The following is a 13,233-nucleotide window of genomic DNA, read 5'->3' as shown; positions in this document are numbered from 1 at the left end:
CCGCTGATGCATATAAAGCCGTTTCGTTTCGAAAAGAATGGGGAGGAAAATGTGATACTTAAGAGTCATTAAAATTGTATGATGTTGTGCTGCACGCAAGTCAAATATGACTTCTCTGTTCTCTACAGAGGGAGAACATAAACAATGCCGACTGCCACACAGCGAGGTCCATAAATGTCTCCAGAATAATGTTTACATTTCGACTGATCTGTCATCTGAAGGAGCCCCTGCCCCATCATGTGCCTCACATGCCCTCACTCAGACGTGCCATAACTAAAGATGCTGACAGAGGATTCTTTGTCACTGCACCAAATATTTTCTTGTTTTTATTAAAGTGCTGAACAAAACATCAGGAGTAGATTTATTTCTCCATTTGAATAACAACATATTTTAGACCTGTAAGTCACATTATTGCGGTAACAAATAAATATTTTTTCAAATGATACATAAATGATCGTTTGTTTTGGTTTATTTCAGTGCTTGTTTGTAATAAACTCTCTACTTCAATTAGTTTAGTGGAAAAGAATGGAAATGCAATGCTAGGAATATTGTTTATTGCCAATACACTTGTAAAATATTTTTATTGGCTGGAATGGGACAATAATATTAAACCCAAAAATGTGCATAGTATATTTTGGATGTTGTATAAATAGGATATTAAATGTAGACTATCAAAAAGCAGCACTTTTAAGAAGAGTAAGCTAGATCTACTCTTCTTAATAGTAACCAAAAATGTTTAATTGTGCAATAGCTACATTTTAAAAGATGTTGAAACATCGTTTTACAAAATCATTGGCAGGATATGTTGTAATGTGTTAGGACATTTATCAACATTGTTTCTTCATATTATTTTTGTTTCTTTATATTTACATTTGTTTATTTTAAATAGGTTATTCATGCCATTGAGTAGCCTATTAGCAATTCACATGCACAATTTTGTTGCAGTAAGCTGTCAAGTGTCAGATACACTCGCAATTCACCTCAGCGTGTAGTAAAATCCATTGATGAACAACCACAATTTCACTCAAGCGCTCAATTTAAGAAACACAGTCTGATCAGACGATGACAGACAGCGTCAATACAGGATACGTTTCCTAGTAGCTCTATGCTGCCCTCTTTTGGCATGATGTGATTATGTCATCCAAGGGTCACAGAAAAATAAAAGATAGTGGACAGTAAGCATTATTTATTTATTTATTATAACAGTTTTAATTTATTTACTGTATTTTTAATGTATTTCAATTATTTTCAATGTATTATTTAGGAAAAAATAAGCAATTCTAACTTTTCAGCATCTTTTATCTTTTTTGTATGGCCTAATACATTTATTTTAAATATTATAAATAATTATTTATAAATAAATAAATAAATAAATAATGCTCACTGCTTAACATTTATTTATTTATTTATCAAATAATTTGATTATTAAAATATTTAATTTATATAATAATAGAATATTTTATAATAATTATATAATTTTGTATAATTGTATGTATAATTTTAATTATTATATTTTTAAATAATTATTTATAAATAAATAATCTATACTCACTTTTCAGCATTTTTTAAAATCTTTTTGTGTGACTCACATTTTTTATAAATATTATAAGTAATTGTTCATAAATAAATAAATAAATAAAGCTGGCTGTTTAACATCTTTCTGACATCCCTCTAATTTATCTATTATTTATTTATTCATTCATTTAGTGGAGTGATAACTATATAGTGCTTTGCATTTTGTCCAGTTTTGGACATTTGAGTTTGTGTGGGCCTTTCGAATTCTGATTTAATCATATACATTACCCTCAGTTATCTAAGCCATCTATATTTTGGTCTTTCTATAGTGGTGTTCCCTCTTCGATGGGGCTAATCTGTGCTGCTTTGTGAAACAGTGGGAATTTATTCAATCGCGTGGGGCTGGAGCCTGTCCCAATCACCCTTCTTTGAGCGGTGACAACCACTGAGCTCTTTGCCACCAACTGCCACCGGGGACGACACTTGTTTGGAGGCCCTTAGTCCCGTTGAGGACATAAAGGAGAAAAAGAAAGAGAGTTAGAGTGTGTGTGTGAGAGAGAGAGAGTTGCTGATCCGATTTTGCACTTGTATACTTATCAGTGGCATTTAGGGGCCAGTTCCTCCTTGGTAATACAGATGGACAAAAACAGCATTAGCTGGGCTGCTGTTTGGGAGGAGAAGCAGAATAGCTAATCATGACTGGGCAGCCTCTCCCTGTGTGTTCTCCAAAGACTGGAACACAGAAGGAGTGTTCAGACGGCCCTCACAGGAACAATGGCGTTTGTCCTGCTAGCATATGGGTGCAATGGGTAAATTATGTAAATAGATATGGAGCAGCTTGTGGGGCTGTATTCAACGTGCTTTCAGACATGCATGCATGGCAGGTCACCACCTCTTCCTCACGTTCTGAATCTCTCCATTAGCGCCACAACAAAGGCTTGACACAATTGACAATGGATGTTGACTGATCTTTGATATCCATATCAGTCATTTGAGTACATTTGATGTTTTAGAAAATCTTCAGATGAATTTTGCAGGAAATAATATGAAACTTTGATGGCAAAAAAAAAAAAAAGTTTAGTCGGTCAGCATGCAAGTACATTATGTACACTACCGTTCAAAAGTTAGGAGTCAGTAAGGGATTTTAATGTTTTAAAAAAAATAAATTTATTTTATGCGCACCAAGGCTGCATTTATCTGATCAAAAATAAAAGTAAAACAATAATATTGCAAAATATTATTGCAATTTAAAATAACTGTTTTCTATTTTAATATGTTTTCAAAATGTCATTTATTCCTGTGATGGCAAATCTGAATTTTCAGCATCATTACTCCAGTCTTCAGTGTCACATGATCCTTCAGAAATCATTATAATATGCTGATTTGGTGTTCCTTATTATTATCAAGGTTGAAAACAGTTGTGCTGCTTAATATTTTTGTGGAAACAGTGATTCTTTGATGAATGGAAAGGTCAAAAGAACAGGGCAGCATTTATTTGAAACAAAAATCTTTAAATGTAAAAGTCTTTATTTTAATTTTGATCAATTTAATGTGTTCTTGTTGAATATTCATTTCTTTTTGAATGGTAGTGTATGTGTCAGCACCTGCAGTTTCCTCAGACACCTTTGTTTATCCCAACCCTCCAAAATGACAAGGAGAAAAAAATGCTTATGTATAAAGTCTTTAGGGCTTCCTAAAACAATAAAAAGATAATCCAGTCCTATCATAAATATTCACGCTCAGTGGTCATTCAGGCGTATAGGCATCTCTCAGAGGTCTTTTCAATTGCTAAGTGTTAAAAATCCCCAGAAGAAAGATGACTTGATTGAATTTCCCATGGATCACAACGTTACTGGTTTGTTGATGCGGAATGTTTTTGCGTAATTGTTTGTGATTCCTTTTGTACTAATTTCCACTATGCCAGATAATCTCCCAAGATTACAGCAACCTGTCACAAGCATCTTTCCAGTCTGTGCAGCATCATGGGAGAGAGTTTTGTCATTTTCTGTGGTTGTTCTGTGTGACGATGATTAAATGTGAGGTTAATTTCTTCTGCCCCTCACATTTCATTGTGTCCTTATTTATTCACCTCAACTTAATTGAAATCAGTTTTGTTTAATTCAGAGAATGGATTGTTCTGATCATTGAAAACCAAATAGTCTAAGCAACACTTTCGGTCTGAGGTTTTGTCTTTGCTGATAATATAGGATTGTTCATAGTCTTAGATTCTTCTATATGTATAAAATCAGTCTCAAAGGCCTGAAGAACACCATCAATAGTCAGTCAGCATGCATGTTTTCATCTGTTTATTAATGTTTAAGGTTTTTTTTTTCCATCTTACTGTTAGCAGAAAGAGAGTAGGTAGAGAAGTAAACAAATAGACAAAGGTAAAGACAAATGTAGCGTGTGTTTGTTCTATTAAAGTCATCCAGAGACAGCAGAAAACCTAACAAACAAATCCATTCACTAGTCTGTAATGAGAACTGAATGGAAGCCAATATTTTCACAGCTCAGAGACTATTGATATAAAGTGAAGTCTGGAGTTATAAAAGAACTTTCTGATGCTCTTATAATGATGTGTATTAAAATAGCTGTGATATGATCAAGCTGGGAGATGAGGAGAACGCTTACGTGGTTTGATAAAACAATTGAAAGAAAATATTGGAAGGTTGAACTGAAAAAAGTCCAGTAATACACCACATATTCATATAAAAATGTCACCCTTATATATACAGTATATATATATATATATATATATATATAGTTTAACTTACAAAAATCGACAAAAAAAAATCTTGTTTTAGGCATAAACCTCACTAAATGTAGTTAGATAAAACAAGAAATTTGCAATCGAGTAAAAAGACATGGTTTTTAAAAACATATCTTATGCAATATGTTAAAGAGGACCTATTATGCCCCTTTTCACAACATATAATATAAGTCTCTGATGTCCCCAGAATGTGTCTGTGAAGTTTCAGCTCAAAATACCCCACAGATCATTTATTATAGCTTGTCAAATTTGCCCTTACTTGGGTGTGAGCAAAAACACGCCTTTTTTGTGTGTGTCCCTTTAAATGCAAATGAGCTGCTGCTTTGTTTCCAAAAGAGGGCGGAGCTTTAACAGCTCACGCTTCAGTTGCTCAACAACAACAAAGCTGGAGAATCTCACGCAGCCAAAATGGCGATTATCAGTAATGGTGTTCAGAGATTCAGGAAAAAGTTACAACTTTTAGAATGAAACTGAACATTTCTGAATGGTTAGTGGATAAATGTATGTAGTTGCTGTGGAGTTGATTCAACACATCAACTAGCATGTGCTGTCATGTTAATCTTTTGTGCAGATCCAGCGTTGAATTGACCCTCGTTTGTGAAGCAGTCCGGCGACACTTTACTACAACACTTTACCTCTTCTCTAAAGCAGCCCAACATGGCCTCTCCCTCTTTGTTGCATGTTCTCGGGGGCAGGGTTTATGTAAATTGTGGGGTTTGTGATGTCACCAACCTAGGAAGAACCTTGTTTTAGTCCCTTCATGCCGTTTATTGTAGTCCTTAAAAAGCAATTTCTGTAAAAGGAAATATCTCCTTTTGCATTGAACTTTGAACGTCGTAACTTTGCAGATGTTGTTTATGCTCAAACAGCAACATTACACCCTAAATAAAGTTAAAAAAGTGAAATCATAATCAAGGACCCCTTTAAAGATTATATATTTTTACTGAAAAACAAGCCAAATACCTAAATAAAATAATTCTGCAGTGTATAGGAAATAGGCCAACAATAAATTTCAACCCAGAAGACTCTTTAAAAATGCATATTGCATTCTGCATTAAATATATTTTATTAAAAGAAAAGGTGGTGCCAGAAGTCAAGAGCGCAAACATGAATCAGCCAGCAAATGTGTGTCATTCTAAATGAGTGAACATTTGTTTGCACACACAGAGGCCTGGACCTCTGCGTGTACCTTTACATACACCACGGGATCATGATATGTTGTCATGCGACATACATAATTACAAAGTTTTTTACCTTCCACCTGGGACAGCTTTACGTTTCTCCACTCTCCCTGCATGTCACCACCCATCTGTGCTTGAGAGAGGCAGTACAGTGTGGTTAAAATGAGGGCGTTTAACATCGCTGTGCCTCTAGAGTCCTGCCTCTCCTCAGGTCTGACCTTGGCTTTGACTGCCAGACTGACTCACAGCTTCACTGTGACTACAGAAAAACAATGAGTGCATAGAGACAATGCAGCTTTCCTGTCCCATGTGTCCCTCCACAAAGACTCCCCCTGTTTACCACCTCGCCAATAGGCCCTTAATTCCTCTTTTGTTTGGAAAATGGGAAATGTGCAAGGATCTTCTTAACGAAAGGCATAGGATGAATGCATTCATGGGATGGGGTCTCTTGTGGAACACAGGCGAGCTCTCTCTGTCTTTGGCCATGACACTTCTCTTTAATACACAAAAAGCAATTACAGCCCTGTTTCCCAAATGACAGCCTTCTGTAAGCTGTTGTCCCAAAGGCAGGCGGGATGAGAGCTGTAACTTATTTCCCACATCTCCCCTGTATCTTTTCCTGCAAATCAGACGGGATGGGATTAATGCAACGACTGCCAAATGGTCCCTGTGAATTTAGGATTATGGTTTGTGGAGGACTACAATATGAAGACTTCAGTGGTCTGAATCGAGATTCTTCACACTTTTCTCTCTTATACAATGCATATCTTATACAAAGTTATATTCATTTTCTCTTGAAGAATTTGTACGTGTCTGGATTTGTGGCGTTTTTGTGAGCGTGTGTGCATGTATGTATACAGCTGTCACTCCTCCATGCTACTCTGGTCTATTAAGAGGAGCAATTAAATAGAGAATATCTTTCTGTAAGCAGTTAATGAGGTTTGGTCCCTGGAGGAGGCGGCTGATTGGCTGAGACTGTGGACTGGGGGAAGTCAAGGGCACCGTACTAAGCAATGCATTGTGGGAGACTATGACATTATGCACCAAGGGACCAAACAACTTAAACAATATTAGTGTCTTGACTTATTTCCCAGACACAGATTTTACATTAAAATGACAGAAGACTCTGGAAGGATGATCTTAAACATCTAAGTTTGAAATATCTACAGTTTTTGTGAGCTCATAACAATACATCTATCACTTTAGAACATGAAAAGCAGTTTCTGTGTCATACAATACGGCGATTTGTACTTACTGTACATCAAGGGTTCTGCTGAATGCCTCCGGTCTTATTTTTACATTGATCCAAACATGTATAAATAGACATATAACCTTAAAGACATTTTAGGTTTATTGTAAATTTATAATAGAAAATTGATTGCTGACCAGTTTCACACTGATCTGTATAATAAGATCTGTATAATTAATAGGTTATATATATGTATATATTATAGATATTTTATGCATACACCAATAATCAATGCATTCACCAATCATATATGTGTAGACCTAATAGTGATGTAAAATTTATATAGGCAAAAAAATCACATCTTCACATTTTCCATCTTCATTTAACCAATGACTATATTAGTTTAATATATGATATTTCAAACAAAGTCACAGCAGAACCCTTGCAACACGGAAAACACACAGTATTGGTATTTTGCGCCATAATGAATCGCATTTTTGAATAAATCGGCTGAGTGAATGATTCAGTGATTAATTTACAAAGACAGTGCTCAATTCATGCATTTACTCATCTCACTTGCACAAAAACAGTTTCAGTATTTCTCAAAATGAATAAAAACAATGAAATGCAAACTCTGAATATTATGCAAACCTGCAATAATTAAATATGTTAAATTACACAAATATGCTCTGTATAATCTCACTTTATTAACTAATGTCTTTGCTGCTTACCTTCGGTGATCCAATTCAAACATACATCACATTTTGTCTTTCATTTTTTTGTTTTTATTGCAGAAGTAAGAGTGTTGAACTTTATTCTCCTGCATACTATTATTCTGCATTCCAGAATAGCAGCACAGTTTAAAGGTTTGTAGGAGCTGCGCCCTCTCTGAATTTGCATTTTTTTTCAGTCAGGCTTGTTCATTTCACTTTTGGTGTAAAAGGAGAACCTAAACTCTTTTTTTTTTGTTATTAAAAAACAACAAGCAAGCCCAGCCCAGGTGAGAAAAAGTAATCCAAAAGTAACATAACACATTACTTTCCATTAAAAGTAACTTAGTAACTTTTTATGGGAGTAACTTAATATTGTAATGCATTACTTTTAAAAGTAACTTTCCGCAACACTGACTGTATCTATGCCTTCCAGCACATATAGACTATTTATTTGGGTTTGATTAGCGTCCAGTAATTCCATGAAGGTTTAAATGATTAAATGAATTTTGTAAAAGGTTTACACCCTTGTCTAATGTCAAAATAAATAGGTCTATCTATCATTCTATTACACTTTATGCACTTAGTTTTAAAAAATGTACCAAATAAAGTCAAGTCAAATTTATTTGTATAGCACTTTTCACAACAATACACATTTTCAAAGCAGCTTTATAGAAAATCATGATGTTTATGATATCTCTATATCTTCATGCCTTATTTGCAGATTAGAGCTGGGCGATAACAGTTTACATTTTGCAATGATACAAGCAATCAAGCAAATGAGATATGCTATACATAACTAAATAATCCATCTGATCCTAACATCTTTCAGTTTCTCAACCTAGAGTTGTTTTTATGTGGCAAGAACAGTGAATTATTTCTTCATCTTATATTTAAACTGTTTATCTTTTGGGAATTATTTCTATTATTGCATTTCTATACATCTGTAGTGTTTTTCTTTCCATTTTTTTAGTTTAAGTAGACTGTTGCCCCCCAGCATTCATTCTCTTTGATGTCTCGGGATGCTTGCAGCATTTGGGGGTCCCAACCAATCTTATATCTCCACGTTCGAGTTTAATTGTCCCTGTAATTGCCCTGCACTCTGGTTGGGCCTGTAATAGTAGTAGATCTTGGATATTGGCAGGGGCTGCTCACTGTAGCATGGTTAAAACAACCTTAATGTCTCCTCGTTCTGGAACTGAGATGGTCTACTTACAATGGGAACAGTGTTACATGTTTGAATGTAATCATACTCTACTTTCCCATTCACCTTTTAGCACCTTCCACCATTCAACATTGTCATTACAAAGAGTAAATGAGTATCCACATTACAGAACTACATTAAACTGAATTAATGTTTTTTTATAATCACAGCCATAAATGGAACGATAGTTTGCCTCATTATCTCATTTTTCAAGCTTTGTAATTTTGGCCCAAGTTCAACAAATTACATTTTTTACTTCTCATTCCCACTTCTTCCATGCACTTTGAATTCCCAAATCCCTTCCCTCTCTGATTACCATATCATCTCAGCCCCTTCTCACCCACCCACCCCCTCCCTCTCTTCCTCCCCTTCCTCTTCCCCTTCTCTGTCAGTAAAGCTGCCCCATTAGCCCCTTTGCAGGAGTGTTAAGAGTAATGGCCCTGCCAATGTGAGAGCCAACACAGGGGAAATAACGCTTCCCTCGCCTGGCCTGGAAATCTCAGAGCAGGGTAATGAATCCTTATGAGAGCAAGGCAGGGGTATATTGTTCCCTTATATGGGGGAGGGAGGTGGGCAACGGCAAATTGAAGAAACTCATGGGCCGCTGTTATTTTTGCAGGTCATTAAGTCTGTGTTAATCATCTCGGAGCATTTTCATAAGTTTGCAGGGGGAAATGAAGACCAATGAAGGGATGTGCAGATAAAAGGAGAAAGAAAAGTTGGAGATGGATGGAAAACGCACGGTAGTGATCAAATTCAATATGGCCTAAGCTATCTTCTGAACCTTCCCGATCAAGTCTCCGTTATTCACATTTTGTGCACCCATCATGCAGTCTTGACTTCAAACTTGACATCAAAATGCTGTTTTCCCACAGTTTCTGACACCTTTTGTAAGTGCAGTCCACTGCTAAAGTGTGGTCTTCTTACAAAAATACATACACATTATATGGACATGTATATAACTATTTCAAGGTTTATCAAAAGCAGAACGGTCAGTTCCTCAGAGTTCTGTTTTATATACTTATTAGCAGCTGCATTACAAATTGAAGGCCTAATTTACGGTGCCAACATTGAGGAAAGTGGATATGGTATTCAGAATTAACAAAGCCTTCCAACAACAACACTTTTTATATGCGAATTCATACTAAATAAACATAATCTATTCATGAATAAAGCCCCCCATGTACTTCGCACCCGCTTTTAAATATTTTCCGTGTAGAGAACATGTCTAATTGTGGCCTGGCACAGCGTCTCCAATAAACCTTGCTCAGTGAACCCGTGTTTCCTAACTGCAACTGACTATCTTTATATCTCTGGCTCAATAAAACCCTGGCGTTTATGTGAAACCGACAAGATTCGAGTGACATCATTCACACTTTTCCTGTGTGTTTTTAACTCTGTACTCCGCAAAACACTGCACAAAATCTCCATAACATGATGGAGCTCTTATTTGTGGTGCGTTTCCCTTTTGTTCGGCGATTCATTTGTTTAATGCTCAAGGATGATAGTGATTATGTATTCATTGTTGGATAGGTGTAATATCACCTTATGGACTAATTAACTGAATCGCTCCCCATCCTCTCTGGAGCCTTGCCAACAGTACCTTTCCACAGCTGGGTCCTGTTCGCTTGTCTTATCTCAATTCCCCTTAGTTTTTCTACTATGGAATCTTTCCTTCTCTTCACGCCAACAATACCACAGTCTGTTGGGTTTTCTTTTTCTTCTTTTTATAGTGAATGGGGGCGTCTGGGGGTGTGAGAATGAAAGTGATTTCACATCCAAACCCCATACACCAGTTTTCTTTAAAAGAGTATTTTTTATGTTGTCTTTCTTCTCTGGGGTCTCTGTAAACATGACATCTCCCATTTAACCCTTTCTCTACAGCTGAATAAACTTGGCACGCGAAGAAGTATCGCTGAGCCCAACGTCCTTGAACATTTTACACCGCAATATTCCCCTATCTTACCTTTTTTTCCAGTTTATCACATTAACATGTAACGGCTCCAGATGTTGACTCCTCTTTTTTTATTCAGCTTAATTACTAATTGAATTTGCCCATAAAAGAGCAGATGCTTTCTGCTTCAGAACACAATGTGTCATGGGCACAAAAATGACAGGAACATGCTGGGAATTGGACTAAAGCATTGAGTGGATTTTAACTCTTTCTATGCCAGGACTTTGTATCATAATGTATGTGTAAGAGATTATAAGCTATTTGCAATAATCAGTATGTGTTTGTTTACTGTAATGAGTGACACAATTAAATATGTTGCTTACAATGAACACCCCTCAAGGGACATTTTATGCACTTTTTCCTGAATGGTTTTACTGCAAAAGCGCAATATTATTGACATACAACATTGCAACAATCACTCCTATTACAATTGCTAAACAAACTGCTGTTGATAAGCAATGCATGTTGCAGTCTAAAGAAGCTAGTGAAAACTGTCTTTAATAAAAGAAGACCATGGGACAATGATCACTAGTTAATTTCCGCAGTTTATGCTGTAGCGTTTCCCATGAAAATGTGGTCAGCACATCATTTCAGAGTGGGAGTGGGAAATCTGACATTTTTATTTATTTATTTTATTCACCACACATGTTTCCAATCTGCAGAAACTCAGCATAGTTGGGTTTTTCCCCTTTTACAATGCCATTACAAAACAATGTTCATTGTTTGTGGCATTTGCTCTAATTTTACAGCTCTTGCTCCATTTTGTACTCATTGCATAGTCCTGCATTGGACTGACTATGGGATATGGGGACTCTTTTCATGCTGTTTTATTTAAGGATGTTATTGTTGGCCCTTGCACAGGCCACAGTCAGCCCCTGGGTCTTTTTCCCAAGCGATAGAACCACCCACACGTCATCCATCATCTGACCTCTCTCTGCATGACAGGTCACTTCTGCTTTTCCACCAGGATGCACTGTGTTTGTGTATGTGTGAGTGTGCGCTGTGAGTCAGTTTTGGGACAGTAATTATAAGATGAAGTTGAGACAGAGCTCATAATGCAGATATGATACTCTGTTAAGATGGTGTGGTTTATACGGTGCTGTAAAACCTCATCTAAATACAGTTCAGTAGTTCTGCCAAGCTCTGCAAACACTGTGCTAATTATATAGGCTACTATTATCTATAATTACAAATAGGTAGGCTATTATTGCATCTATTCACCAACTATTATTGCACCACCACAGTTCAGGGTGTTTATAATGATAACAACCTGAAACATACTGAATGAAATATGACTAAGGCCTTACATATGAAGATAAGAAGGAAAAGAGAGGAAATTGTTTATGTGGTGTGACAGTGCCCCCTAGTGACAGTTTGGTTCACATCCTGTTGTTGTTTCGAAGAATGATAAGAAAATGTAATGCTATTTTCCTTCCATCATTTATTTTTTGGCAAAAAAATTAGACGGTTTTATCAGTACAAAATTTTCTTTTCAAATCTAAATGTTGATTTTGGGACATAAGATCAAATATCACAGCAAGCAAAGCTAAAAATTTCATGGACCATTTTAGACAATGAGGCCTTTAAACTCTTACAGCCAAAAGATCTCCATTTCAGATTTCACTTTGAAGTCCATGCAATTTACATTTCCACTGTTTGAGCTGTATTATTTATTTTTATTTCATTAGTATCACTTTGCTTATATCTAGAGCCAAACTAAAATCAACAATAATTACCTACTTGCGACATTTCTCGGTAGTATAGTTTACATTTTAATAAGCTATTTTTCAATCATTTCACAATGACATCCCCATTGCATGCAATTGACTATATCAGCTTTTGAAAATATAGATGACTGCATGTATTCTATAAACACATACATACTGCATATATCCAACAGTGAATATCACAACAACTAAACTGTAAATGGATATTTTCAAGCTGTGTTGGTATGTTACAAAGCTCCACTTTTTGATGGATAAATCTAATGAAGACTTAGGTATATTCCGTAGTTTTGTTGCTTATTAAAAACGTATTGGTTACACTTTAAGGTTCCACTTGTTAACATTAGTTTACATTAGTTCTATATAGAACCTTAGGGTTCTTGACTCAATTTTAAAGAACTCATATGCCAAAAAAGGTTCTATATAAGGAGAAATGTCTTAAATGATTGCATAATACTGTCATGTTTAACAATGTTTAAAAATGAATTAAAACTAAATTAATGAATTAAAACTAAATCCATAAAATGATACCATGATGGGAACCTCTGAAAGGTTCTGTATTTGAAGCGTCTGATAGAACACTTTAAGGTTCTTTATAGAACCTTTGCTTTTAATTAACATGAACTAACAATGAAAAATGCTATCTATTTTTCTAGTATTTATTAATCTTAGTTAATGTTAATTTCTGCATTTACCGATACATTATTATATCTATGAATAGCTGAATTTTTATTAATAATATTAATGTTAAAGATCAAAAAACACTGTATTGTTCATTGCTGTTAGTTAATGCATTAACTAATGGGATGGGACCTTACTGTAAAGTGTTACCACTGTCTAGCTAAGATGCATCTTAGTGTCCAAAGGAAAATGTTTTCTGAAGGATTCAGTTCTGAATGCATTTCCTTCATAGACTTGATCTTTGAAATAAATAAAGATAGTCAGACTGTCTATGGTTTTCTTCCTTGAACTTGCAGCAGTAATTG

At 35.5% G+C, this 13,233-nt stretch overlaps 1 protein-coding gene across 1 annotated transcript in view; it reads left to right on the top strand.

The window, feature by feature from the left end:
• Positions 1–13,233, top strand: part of trmt12 (tRNA methyltransferase 12 homolog) — a 183,678-nt gene that overhangs the window by 135,086 nt on the left and 35,359 nt on the right. The window lies entirely within an intron of this gene.

Source organism: Ctenopharyngodon idella, chromosome 14, assembly GCF_019924925.1.
Source record: "Ctenopharyngodon idella isolate HZGC_01 chromosome 14, HZGC01, whole genome shotgun sequence".
In the NCBI taxonomy this organism is placed as follows: Eukaryota; Metazoa; Chordata; class Actinopteri; order Cypriniformes; family Xenocyprididae; genus Ctenopharyngodon; species Ctenopharyngodon idella.
Note: the sequence above shows the minus strand (reverse complement) of the source record. Positions and strands in the feature narration are given on the sequence as shown.